Below are 14,207 nucleotides of genomic sequence, written 5' to 3'. Positions count from 1 at the left end.
TTTAGCACTTTTACTAGGACTTCGGGTCATATGTTGCAATTTCCGTTATTTGCTGCAGTGACCATCCTACTTTCCCTTGATTATTAGTGGTGATTATTTGTAATCTTGCGAATCAACGGGGAATGATACACTAAGCACTACTACTCTAGTTTAATATTTTGAAAAAAAAAAAAAAAAAAATTTTTTTAAATAAAATTTTTTTTCTGGTGATTGAAAGGGAATGTGACGTTCCGCCCCTTATAGAATCGATTATTGATGGGAAGATATTATTTAACTATCCAAAATATTATTTAATTATTTTCAGAATTATTTTCTTTCAATGTTTATTCAAATAGAACTTAAACCCATCTCAGAATTTTTAAATGCTTGATGACGTCACATTTAAAACGTGGCAACATTGGTTTCCCCACTTTGACAGCCAATGCTTAGTAGAGGGGTACGAAGGATTCAGCTGTGAACGTGAGCCTTGGATTGCGATTGTTTCTCGAGTGTTCGGTCTGAATCGTAGTGTGCGGGGTCATTAGACTCAATTATTCACCTCTAATTCTCAGTTCCAAATTGATTAAATATTACAATAAAAGTATAGTGAAGTTATCCAGCAGCAGTGGATTTGAAGAATTTTAGAGCATACTATATCCAATGAGTTCTACCCCGGTAAATACACATTTTATTAAGTATTTTATTCAGCCATTTTGGAAGTCCTTGACATTTGCTAACTAAGTTTCACATAGTCTATTTTCATGGTTTTTATGTTTTATTTTCATGGATCAAACTCATCTAGAGATAACTCAATATTCGTTGTTAATTTGTGCTTCCAGTTGGAAAATAGAGCTAATTTAAACTCCATTTTTTATATTCCTTTCAAGTCTACAGAACTCCTATCTTTTGAACGATGATCAAATAAGTATCCATCGCTTAGTCTTACTATATTTCATCCTTGTATAATATATCTATATACCGGTGTATATATTATAATAAAATATTCTTTCACAGTAATTATATTTTGTATTTCAATTGGAAATTACTTGTGTTATTTGACCAAGGTCATCTGATAGCAACCTGATAAAAGGTCAAGCTGTCTAGTCATTCAAGTTTTTGGACTTAATGACCTATTTCTTCTTATTCCCATAGGAATAAAAACACCTCCTCGTATCTCTTGCTTCTTTTTTTGACATTGGTAGATTGGTAGTAACACCACACTGTGTTTTTTTTAGCACCTACCATGAAATCTTAAAGCCACCCTACAACAACACCAAGGCCAGACCACACAGAGAGAAACAATCAATAGGCGACCAGCCTGGATTATTTCCACATTTTTTTTTTTTTGAGTACCTCCAGCTGCTTTCCAACAGTTTTGAGTACCTTCAGCTGCTTTCTACCAGTCTTCCTCTCCTGTACCTCCAGCAGGACAGCTGCTAGCGAGAGTTAGCACCCTTGGGTGCTCATTACATCAACTTCAAGATTAGGAAAGAGTGGTTTGTTTGGGAACATTTACTGTGCTCTTATTAAAGACAGACTGGTTTTGTGATATTTAGTACATTTTTTTTTATAGTTCAATTGCACACACATTTTTCCTGCTTTATATTTTTTATAGGTTTTTTTTTTCTCTTTACAACATAATATTTAATTGATAGCGTTCCCCAACACTCTGCAATCTATAAAGGTATAAATTTCTGAGCTCAGATATTTTCCCTGATAATAGTAGTCGGTACTCTTATCTTGATTATTTTTAGGCTGTGTTCCACTTTTGTATAATTATTTAAACTCATTCCATTATTTTAGTATATGTTTAATTAAATTTTTAAAAATTAACTTCACATATTAGTCAAAATTGTAATTATTAACTTTATTTAACTTGAACTTATTAACTTTACTTAACTTTAACTTATTAACTTTATTTAACTTTAACTTTAATTTATTAAATTCATATGAACTTCTGGATTCTAATCCCTCAGATTAGTTTTTGGTTTCACTTGTTATTATTACTATTATAAACCACGAGTTAGGAAAAGGATCTGTGTATCCACTCGTAGGTTTATTTATTCAATAAGGCTTGTGCCTGTCCCACTCACAGTGAGGTATTTATATGTTATATATAGTATCAGGTAGTATTTAATTAAGGTGTACGTATTATAAACGTACAATTATTATTTGGTGAGGGTTCTACTAACCTAGTTGTAAGTTGTACTTCCTGTATTAGAGGTACCCGTAGTCAGTTTTCTAACCTTATAAAGAGTATTCTTAGCTCATAGTTGTATGATGATTTTGTAATTGACTTTCACTAGTATCACTTTTTCCTGTCATGTTAGAGTTACACACTAGTTACTTGTCCTAACTCAGAGATTGTTAAAAAGATCTAGTAGTTACATTCAATAAATATACATTTATTGTGATTTTTTTTTTCTTATTACTCCTTTATTTTTAGTAGTATATTTTATAATTTAATAATCTTTAATAACTTTTCACATACTTGTACTACAAATTTAACATACTCTATAGCAGCGTAGAATACCTGGAAGAGCGTTAACCTAGTTATCCTTCTTCTGGCGCCCAAAAATTCATTCTATTTTCAGTATATTATTATATTTACTCTATCTATTTTCTGAACATTATCTTCATATCTTCTTTTCGAGCCATCATTGTCACTTCCTTTAATCTATTGTCTGGCCAAAAATAGCCGTGCAAATTGGCCGAATCCTTCCTTGAGTGTCAAGTGGCCCTTCTCATACATATTTAGCTAGCCATTCAAGTTATATCTATCTATTAATGATTTCTCATCTCTAGTCCTGTATCAATTCGATATTCTTTGTCTTGGCATCCTTCCATACAAATACTACTACAAAGTTGTATTTTAGTTACTCCAGCTTCTTCAACGGAGAAGCCACACATTTTTGTCCTTTGGCTACATTAAGTAGATCTTCTTCTTTTTACTACTTCTGTTGGAGTTTACCACTCCCTTTTCATTCACTCCAACAGAAAATCATCAGCTAGTTGTTACAATAAGTTATACAAAAAGTTATATATTTTTTAAAGATAACAACGATAATGTTATCTGTTATAAACTTAAATACCTCTTACATATATATAGGGTACAAAATTACATAAGTCTTCTACCAAATGGTTATAGTACGCCTGCTACGTACAACTAAAGGAAACTGACAAAGATGAAAATACTACAAATAAATAGGCCCAAGCCTCACTAAGGGAAAATACAGTAATGAATAAATAAAGTTAAATATACAATTGACTAAAGTAGAAATGAAGTTGAGATAAATACCGACGATGACCTAAATTAACCGAACAAAATGGAATAAAGTGAATAACAGGAAAATATTTGGGAAACAAGCTAGTAATATTAAAAAATAAATTTACCCGAATTACATAAACCAATATTAAAGTATTAAAAACCTAATTTTCTCTAGGCTTATTCCTGTGCACAAGAAGTTACCGTAGATACAAAGTTTGGGAACCAAATAATCTAATATACAAATATGTCAAAAAAAACCAGAGGTAACCTAAATCTGGAAAAAAAACATAGTGTATTTAATAGGTAGTCTGTAATATAAAAAAAAAACCAATAGTTACTACAACACCTCACTAAATGTTCCCAAACAAGGTTGCGGTTGCATCCTAGAAAATGATGCACCAGGATGGTGCGACCCCATGACTCCTGTAGGCCCAGGTGCCAAGACGAAAATTGAGCTGGAACGCTCCCATAGCTTGTTCCCAAAAAGACGTATCCCCATGATGACTTGACTGTGGCTGTAGTGGTTTCCCTAGGTGGTCAAATAAGGTCTACGACTTCATGGTAGGGTTTCTCCTAAATGGCTAAAAAACATTCCCAGTTTTATTTCTCATTTTAAACATGAGCAAAAGTAAAGGGAAGAAGAAATAATTGAGGAACTTTTTAGAAGCAATAGTATAGAAAAACCGACCATTAAAACTGGAACAAAAACCAATCTCAGGTAACCTTGAACTGTTTTGAATGTGAATACATGGACAAATGACATTAAAATGATTTATTTGAGGAAATATCTGTAAAAATATATTGAATTTATAAAATATTGGATGTTGAATCATTTAAAACCTACAGAGAAATGGTAATTATTTCCAATATTAACTTGAGGACTTCAAAAATGTTTGGTTATGTAAAACCAAAACCCACGTTAATATAAAAGGTCGATATAAAGATCGAAATAATCTACATCCTTCCCTTAATAGATTGACTAAGAAAGTTTAAAAATGAACCTAGTATATGAAATGTTCCATAACAAAAAACAAGGCTATACATAAAAAAATTATTATGAAAAAGTAGATCTCACCGAATGATTCCTATTTAGACTCCAACAGGAGTTGTCACTCACATGTCTCCTCACTCCAGACAATCCTTGGTGGTAACTTTTTACTTTACTTTAAATTGCTTGGTGTTATAAAATAAGTTGGATGAAATCATCCGCCATTCTATATGGTACCTCTATTCGACACAACAGCCAACAGTCAAGTAAAGAACGAGAGGCGCTTCTCCCCCAAGGTAAACGTCAAATTCTCTCAGAAAACGAAATCATTCTCGAAAAGTGGAGTATGTTCCATCACCGAGGTATGACGTCACCCCAGTAGTCCTGTACGAGAAATTAGAGAATTTAAATGGAGACCGAGGGAAAATAATTATAATAATAATTAAAGAGCTAATTTTGTAACGTGACCGTTACAGCCCCCGCTAGCCCAATTATTCCGATTCGATTTTTTTGCACAAACTTACTCAAAAAGAGGTCCTTATAACATATCCACAGGGTGCCGGGCGGTGCTGTGGTCGAATAAAAATGCGAAAATGGCCATTTCAAGGCTTCATAACTCGATTAAAAATGATTATTATGAAATTCAAAAAGTGACAAAATCAAGATTGAAATACCTTCTTCAGCATCCTGAAGAGATTTTTGTCATTATTTTATTACAAAGCTGTTATTTTTAGTTATTAACAATTAGCGGTATAGTCCAACTGTATCGTCGCCCCCGTTAGCGGAACTATTTCGATTAGATTTTTTTGCACAAACTTACTCAAAAATAGGTCCTTATAACATATCCACAGAGTGCCGGCCGGTGGTCGAAAAATTGTTTAAACTATTTTTAGACCACGGCACCGGCCGGCACCCTGTGGATATGTTATAAGGACCTCTTTTTGAGTAAGTTTGTGCAAAAAAAATCTAATCGAAATAGTTCCGCTGACGGGGGTGACGATACAGTTGGACTATAGCGCTAATTGTTAATAAGTAAAAGTAACAGCTTTGTAATAAAATAATGCCAAAAATCTCTTCAAGACGTTGAAGAAGATATTTGAATCTTGATTTTGTCACTTTTTGAATTTCATAATAATAATTTTTAATCGAGTTATGAAGCCTTGAAAATGGCCATTTTCGCATTTTTCAAATCTTTAATCGCGTATAACTCGACAACAGTCAAGTTTACAGAAAAATGAACAGAGACCTTTTTTACTCATAATGACCCAAGTTATCTAAAAAAAAAATTGTCGGAAATGAAAAAATTATTTTTGTGAATTTGTTAAAAAAAATTGTTTAAAACATTTTTCGACCACGGCACCGCCCGGCACCCTGTGGGTATGTTATAAAGACCTCTTTTTGAGTAAGTTTGTGCAAAAAAATCGAATCGAAATAGTTCAGCTAACGGGGGCGACGATGCAGTTGGACTATACCGCTAATTGTTAATAACTAAAAATAACAGCTTTGTAATAAAATAGTGACAAAAATCTCTTCAGAACGTTGAAGAAGGTATTTCAGTCTTGATTTTGTCACTTTTTGAATTTCATAATAATCATTTTTAATCGGGTTATGAAGCCTTTAAAATGGCCATTTTCGCATTTTTCAAATTTTTAATCGCATATAACTCGACAACAGTCAATTTTAGAGAAAAATGACAGGAGACCTTTTTTACTCAGAATGACCCAAATTATCTAAAAAAAAAATTTTGGAAATAAAAAAATTATTTTTGTGAATTTGTTTAAAAAAAATTGTTTAAAAAATTTTTCGACCACGGCACCGCTCGGCACCCTGTGGATATGTTATAAGGACCTCTTTTTGAGTAGGTTTGTGCAAAAAAATCGAATCGGAATAATTGCGCTAGCGGGGGCGACGATACTACCCGGTCTACATAAAAAGATAGTTTTTAATTGTTTCAAAAATGTTGCATGTAGTGGTTGTGTTTTTGTTTGTAAAATGTATTACTAATAAATTATTTTTATTTCTTTATTTGCTACAGTGTTACATTGATTACCGGACTGATAATCGGTAATCTTCAATTGTCAATTCAGTCATGGCTTACTTAAAATTTAGATAAATTTAAACACCTAAAATAAATTGCTCTGAAAAATGAAAATTTATTCTCGAAAACTGATAAATTTGGGCATAGGGAATGTTACATAAAAATTAAAGTACGTTAATGTTACTTTTCAATAATGATATAAAATACAGGGTGTTCCATTTAACATTACTGAGAAAATAATGTACTTGCGTTTTGACTCACCCTGTTATCGTGTTATCGAACACCCTGTAACATTCTACTTAATTTTGTAATGTGAAGCTCAAAGGTGGCTAAAATTTTTGTTATTAACTTTTATTGCTATCTATTACTATAGCGGAGCTATTGAGCTTTACCCTACTAATCAGTCACCCTGTAGACTAAATCTACTTTGGGATTGGAAAAGATGGTATTTTTACAAGAATTATTGAAAACAAATTTGTTGCCTATGTTAATTACGATCAACGTTAGCCACTTTTTTATTTAATTCACAGCTACTTCTATAAATATCAAAGTCACCAGCATGAGCCGGTTTAGCAAATATTTAGACGAAGATATCAATAAAATATTAGTTAAAATTATTTATGAATACAGTTTTATTCATGAAATAATCTTACCAACTTGCAGTTTTTCCCTCGTGACAATTTGAATTTAGATGGAGAACTAAAAGTTTATTTTGGCTAATTTTCTTAAATATGACAGTTGTCAAAACTATAAAACTCGTTGTAATTAAACAGAAACAAAATACTTAAACATTATTCCAAATATTTATTCTAATTATTTTAAAAGAGTATAATAATGTAAGTAGATTAGTCCCAGTATAATAATAATCTGATTGGACAGAATTAAACACGTGATGAAAAATCTTACTACATGATTGGAAATTAAAATCATTAAAAAATAATCAGTAGTAATTGCACCAGAGCTCTAAAATTCTATATTCATTTTAGAGATCGAGTGCAATTTGTTGCGATTATTTCATGAATAAAACTGTTCAAAACCAAAATTTTATTGTAATTTATTTATGTAAGTACAAATTAGTACGATTAAACACACAGTTGTTATAAATATTAATTTGACGGTTGAAAGTCATCACTTTTATAGTTTTTAAAACATTAATTGTTATTAATGTCACTGAATGTATTTTTTCGTAGCAAAGGAGGGCATCTGACGTAATATACTTGACGACGGGAAATTATCAAAAATTATCAGTTTAATTTAGATTTATTTTGCTTTCTATTGGTCAGAATCTCCTATGAATGAAATAATCGCTGAAATTTTTATTTTTGTAGGTTTCTATTGGTCAGAATCTCTATGAAGGAAGTAATAATTTTAATCAATTGTGACTTAATGCCATATAAACACAATATTTAATTCACATAAGTTTTAATGGTGAATAGTTCTGCAAAATTGAAATAATGACAAGGTGCTTTCTATTGTTGAGTTTCCAGGAATCAGAATAACTACCTCGTTTACTGCTGTTATTGTCATTGTAAAATTGGATCGTTTTATATTGAATATTTTATTAGTAATAATAACTCACCTACGTATCTATGGCCAAATGGTGCCTGCAAAAAGAATAAATTTTTAATAAATGCATGATAAATGACTACGTAGTTTTACATTTCTAACAAATAAATGTCTTTGTTTTAGACACCAATAATATTACACGCGTGCCAAAACAGATTACTGGGGAATAGGGCGGTTCGAAAAAAACTTTTTTTTTTTATTGCAGATTGCTATAGTGCACAAAAGTTGCCATTGGTATAGACTTGAAAAAGCACTAATTATTATTTTTTTATTAATTTGTCTTTCGGTCGCGCAATGCCATAGAAGTTAGCAAAAATTGTGAAAAACCTTAATTTTTTGTATATATTTTTTAAGCAGGCCAGATGATTTTAATTGCGTTCTTATACCATGAATTAACTACTAAAAGTATGTAAAATCAATATAAATGCACTTATTATACATTGGTGTCATATCTTAGGGTCGCGCAACATAATACAAAATGAGTAAAATTAGTAGTGTTTGCAAAATTTCAAAGTTTGACTGGTTAGTACAATTTAATCATACGACTTTTAGAGATACTATATCAATAATATATTTAAAATCCAAGCATATAAGATAAATTTTGATATTCAAGTGGAATTCGGTCGCGCAGCTTCGTCAAAAACAGCAGACTACCGAGAGGCGAGGTAAAAGTGACGAATGCCTACGAAGCGCGCGCAGAAACAAATAGAGATACATGTGGGACGACAAATCTACAATGGAGTATTTGCCTTCTCCATTACAACGAATTGCCATCCCGCTACCTTTTCCAACACTTAGAAGGAAATACAACAGGCACAATAGGATATCCGGAACAATTGGAAAGGCCCTACCTGATTGTGAAAGACTACCAGTTGTTGATTTTAATCCTATCGATTGTGAGATTCAAGAACTTGACAAGAGTATTCATAGCAAGGACCGATTGTACTTGCTTGAGATATCAGAAGTCGTCAAGTTAGGACGACATTGTTCAGAAGACTTTGTAGTACGTGATCCTGGCCCAATGTCAAAGTTGGCATCGCTGAGTGGTTCAATACTGTGGTTCTAATATAGTCGTCTCTGAAACTGTGTCCACACACTTTACTTGAAGTTTCGGTCACTAGCTTAACGCATCTTTCAACTGCCTGTGTATAGCATGGGAAAGTATCTATACTCATAACAGGCTTGAAGTCATTGCTCACATACTGTCTAATCTCTTAATTAATCAATGTTCTTAACAGTGGAGGGGAGTCAGTATACTGGTGTTCCATTTAATAATTTCGTAATACTATTTAGCTTCAAAGTTTAAGTGTGGTGGTTTAAAGATTCTGATACGAGTCACTTTCAGATATTGCTTGCTGTATGATACGCCTGAAACCCAGCTCTCGGATATGGTATCAGTTACCATAGCCAAAAGTAAATTTTCGGGATCGGCAAATTAGTTCGAGATAAGCATTCCCTTGTAAAAAGGGATCAACAACTTGAAGAAGCTCTTCTGGTAAGTACCTTGTAGATTCAATGATTTTGTAATCATGTATAGGTCCATTTGTGAATTTGTGGTTTATTTTTATGGCAAACCCATAGGCATATAACATTTGAGAATGAATGTGACAATCTCTCTCACATTTTCAGAAGGGCTGGACACACTGATGTAGAAACGCAAAACTCGGTTTGCATCTTGAATGTGACATTGGGCCAGGATCAGGTACTACAAAGTCTTCTGAACAATGTCCTGACTTGATGACTTCTGATATCTCAAGCAAGTACAACTGGTCCTTGCTAAGAATACGCTTGTCAACTTTTGGAATCTCACAATCAATAGGATTAAAATCAATAACTGGTAGTCTTTCACAATTAGGAAGGACCTTTCCAACTGGTCAGGAATATCCTATTTGGCCTGTTGTATCTTCATATAAGTGTTGGAAAAGGTGGCGAAATGGCAGTTCGTTGTAACGGAGAAGACAATAATGCATTTATATTAATTTTACATACTTTTAGTAGTTAATTCATGGTATAGGAACGCAATTAAAACTATCTGGCCCGCTTAAAAAAATATGAAAAATTAAGGTTTTTCACAATTTTTGCTAACTTCGATGGCATTGCGCGACCGGAAGACAAATTAATAAAAAAATAATAGTTAGTGCGTTTTTCACGTCTATACCAATAGCAACTTTTGTGCACTGTAGCGATCTGAAATAAAAAAAAAGTTTTTTTCGAACCACCCTACTGGGGAATAATTGAAACTTCTAGAATTAAAAATATTCTAAAGTAGACGGTACCTATAGTTATTCCACTCTAACTTTTCGAAATAAAGTGAAACGTACGTCGATGTAATATTGATACGTATTGTCAGAGCGTCAGGGGTAATAATTAGGACATGGCTATTATCCCATGAACGTATTTTATAAAGTTAATTTATTGAAGTGTTTAATCTTTTTTCACTATTGAGGATATTGATGGACTCAACATTAAACAGCTTGATCACCATATAGACTATTACGAATATAAATATAAATATATAACGGTAACAAATAAGTAAAAAAAAGTCACAACAACAAAGTTACTATTGTTAAGAAGATTTAATATTACCTATGGTTGAGAAATACAAAACTACCAAGTGAATTACATTAAAAACAATTAATATTTTTAATACATCAAACCTTTGGGGAAACAGTGATACAATTGCAAATTTTTCACAAATTGAGTTATCAACACTACGATAACTCGTCTTTGTCTGGGGACCCAAAAGTCAAAATTGCAACTTTCCCTTTATTTAACTGAAATATTATATTTATTTTTTATAAATATAAAACAAAATATACTGTATTGATAAATAAATAAAACTTTATTGATTTATAAAACCAAATAAACAATAAATGCAAATAAACCAAACACGACAAAATGTGCTAATGTCACTGTTACTTAAAATCACAAACGTCAAAATTCATAGTAAACAAGATATCAGCGACATGCCATATTGTTTATCCTTGTTTAACTTATTGTGGTTTCTACGGACAAGCGGCTTAATTTTGCGATACTAGCTTGTGTGAGTAAAAAAGAGACCTAGTATAAAAAGTAATTCGTGAATAATTTCATCTATTTTCTGCATTTTTAAAAATCCAATAATATTTTTAAAATTAAATGAAGTAATTTTACTGTTTATTTCATTTTGTTTTAATTAATTCTGCGGCTATTTTCACTGGCACTTGATCTGCCCAAAAACACATTATACTAAATACTGTTCTGACGGGTACTCGCAATTCTTCAAAAAATGTACCGATACATATGGGATATAATAATATACAGCGTGTCTACTTGAGTTGGAAACATATGGGAAACTTTTTTATTATTAATTTTACGAAAAAAAGTTATGCTTTATAAAAAGTTCTGCATGCCCCAAAACCTAAGATTCAATCATCAGATATCAAATTTTCTGAATATTATACGAGGTATGTCAAAAAATATGAATTTCGGTCAAGGGTAAAGTACCTTTATTTCTCTCAATATCGAAAATTCTTATGATAAAAAGTTGTTTGGAATTAAAAACTAAGATCAAATATGCAATTACATGCTTCTTATTGAAAAAAAAATTTTTTCTCAAATTTAAGAATACCCAACATTGTTTTTAATTATTACAAATATGATAACTCGTTTATTATTCATTTTACGAAAAAAAGTTATTCTTCGTAAAAAGCTTTGCATGGTCTAAAATCTAAGACACAACCATGATATATCAACTTTTATTAATTTTATACGAGGTGTGTCAAAAAATATGAAATTCGCTCAATATTATAGCACCTTTATATTTCACAGTATTTCAATTAGAAGGATGTAATTGCATATTGACACATAGTTTTTAGTTCTAAACAACTTTTTTAATAACTGTTTTCAATATTGCGAAAAATAAAGGTACTTTACTCTTGAGTGAAATTCATATTTTTTGACATAACTCGTATAAAATTAATAAAATGTGATATCTGTTGTTGCATCTTCGGCCTTATGACCTACAGAGCTTTTTATAAAGAATACCTTTTTTTCGTAAAAGTAATAATAAAAGAGTTATCGTATGTGTAATGAATCAAAACGAAGTTAGTATCAATAAATTTGAGAAAAATTTGGAAAATATTTTTTTCCAATTAGAAGCATGTAATTGCATATTTGAGCTTAGTTTTTATTTCCAAACAACTTTTCAGAATAAGCATTTTCGATATTGAGAGAAATAAAGGTACTTTACTCTTGAACGAAGTTCATATTTTTTGACATACCTCGTATAATATTCAGAAAATTTGATATCTGATGATTGAATCTTAGGTTTTGGGGCATGCAGAACTTTTTATAAAGAATAACTTTTTTTCGTAAATTAATAATAAAAAAGTTTCCCATATGTTTCCAACTCAAGTAGACACGCTGTATATATTCTTACATTTACTGCACAAAAATAAAAAACCACGGTTTGTACCTTTTTGCCTGACTGCACATAAATATCAACAATTTCGAAGTTTACATTTAATGTGTCCTTCAATTAATCTAACATTTTTCAAATATTACATTAATTCCACATCGTTTGTGTAATCAATAATAAAAAAACACTGCCATTCTATAAGAGTGAAAGCAAAACATATACTACACTTGCTTTAAATTTTTGTTTCGCATTGTGAAAATTTGTACGTCATTTAAAATGTGTGAAACCTTCAACAAAAATTGTAAACCCCGCACAGAGGCTGTAATATTCAATGCAAATATCATAATAAAGACAGCAAAAGCAAAATTGATTATTTTGGTGCATATCAAGTACAATTTCATTATAATCCAGTATTCTAATAAAAATTATAAATAAAAATAAAAGTTTAATAGAAATATATAGCTTTCTTTTATAAGTAAATTAAATGTACAAAATATATTACATTTGTATAATGGACTCCCCTTGTTGAGTAAATTGACACTTCCATCTATTTTACGTGTCGCTGTCGGTCGTCACAATTCTTCGTTTTAGTAAAGAGAAAAATGAATACTACGTCACTACAAAGCTTCGCTTTAATTAACCTATGTGCTGTACCCAGGTCGTTGGTTCTTTGCATATGATCCACGATTCACTTTTAGTCCAGTCAACGAAGATAAAATACAGCCTAACTTTTTAATTTTCTGAACTTGCACGGATTTGTACCAAAATTTGGCTTAATTATTATTAGAAAATGACTGTATCACTCGTACACACTTCTATATAAGTCAAAACGGCAAGAGGTGCATGTTTTCAAAAACTGATAGTGTGTAAAATATTTATTAAAAATCAGCTAAGTACTTTCAGCATAGCAAATGCTTCCTATAAAAACATTAAGTTAAGAGACTTAATCATAAAAAATAGAAAGATAGAAAAAACTTACTTCTTATATGTATAAACACTTCATTGAGGAGAAATTTTTGACAAACAGCATAATAAATTTAAAATTGGTTCAGGGCAAGGCTTCTGATCTTGGGTAAAAACCCTTAAAAACATATACATATAATATCACATCGATGTGTTTAAAGGCAATATGGCTACCACATTGTAACTAGAACTAGAACTAGTACTAGTACTAAAATTACTAAGTTGTCATGTGTAAGTGAAATGCAGTCAAGTGAAGTTAATACAGTCAAACCTGCCCTATCCGGATCAATGTGGCGACAGACCGATCCGAATATGAAAAAATCCGGATATCAAGACCACTACTTCTTTTATAGTCTCTGAAACGTTTTCTCCTTCATACATTCCAGTAATCAACGCCGTCAATAACTTCCGTCGATAGACACGTTTTATAGGTTCTATAATACATTATTTCGCCATCTTTTAGTGCGTTGTCCAACAGCAGGACTGCCTTTCTCGGTAGATTTCGGTAGATCCGGACGGCGCAGAACCGTCCGGATATGGGGAGGTCCGGATATGACAGGTCTATCAAAACTATCAAAATTATCAAACTATTTTTAAAGGCAAAACCGTGACTGAATATTTAGTCAAGCATTAACGGTTTTGTCTTTAAAAATACTGATTTTTGCATCAGTTTGTAGGTAATACATGTATTGATATCATTTGTTATTATTCCGGTAACAAAAGTTTTTTGCTTAGATGGCATTATACGGAAGTGAATTTAAGCGTTTTTTTTTTATTTTCTCCTAACTAAAGAGTTTGTTTTTTGAATGATCCGAATATCTCTTTTCTTATAAAAGCAGTAAATAAAATCACTGCTTTGAAGGTTTCTTTAATTAAAAATATCAAACGCACTAAAATTAAGAAAACAAAATAAAATTAACAAAACAAAACAATTGAATAGCGGGTATGTCCATTTCTCGCAGCAATGACTGATCGCAATATGTTTGGCATCGAATTAATAAGATGT

General features: G+C 31.4%; 1 long non-coding RNA gene across 1 annotated transcript; it reads left to right on the top strand.

The window, feature by feature from the left end:
• Positions 1-222: 222 nt before the first annotated feature.
• On the top strand, positions 223-2,393 carry LOC126883515 (uncharacterized). The gene is made up of 2 exons (XR_007697681.1): positions 223-654; positions 1,215-2,393. It is a non-coding gene; the product is annotated as an uncharacterized LOC126883515 (long non-coding RNA).
• Positions 2,394-14,207: the final 11,814 nt, after the last annotated feature.

This window comes from Diabrotica virgifera, chromosome 4 (assembly GCF_917563875.1).
Source record: "Diabrotica virgifera virgifera chromosome 4, PGI_DIABVI_V3a".
In the NCBI taxonomy this organism is placed as follows: domain Eukaryota; kingdom Metazoa; phylum Arthropoda; class Insecta; order Coleoptera; family Chrysomelidae; genus Diabrotica; species Diabrotica virgifera.
The sequence above is the reverse complement of the archived record's forward strand: the minus strand, read 5'-3'. Positions and strand labels throughout refer to the sequence as shown.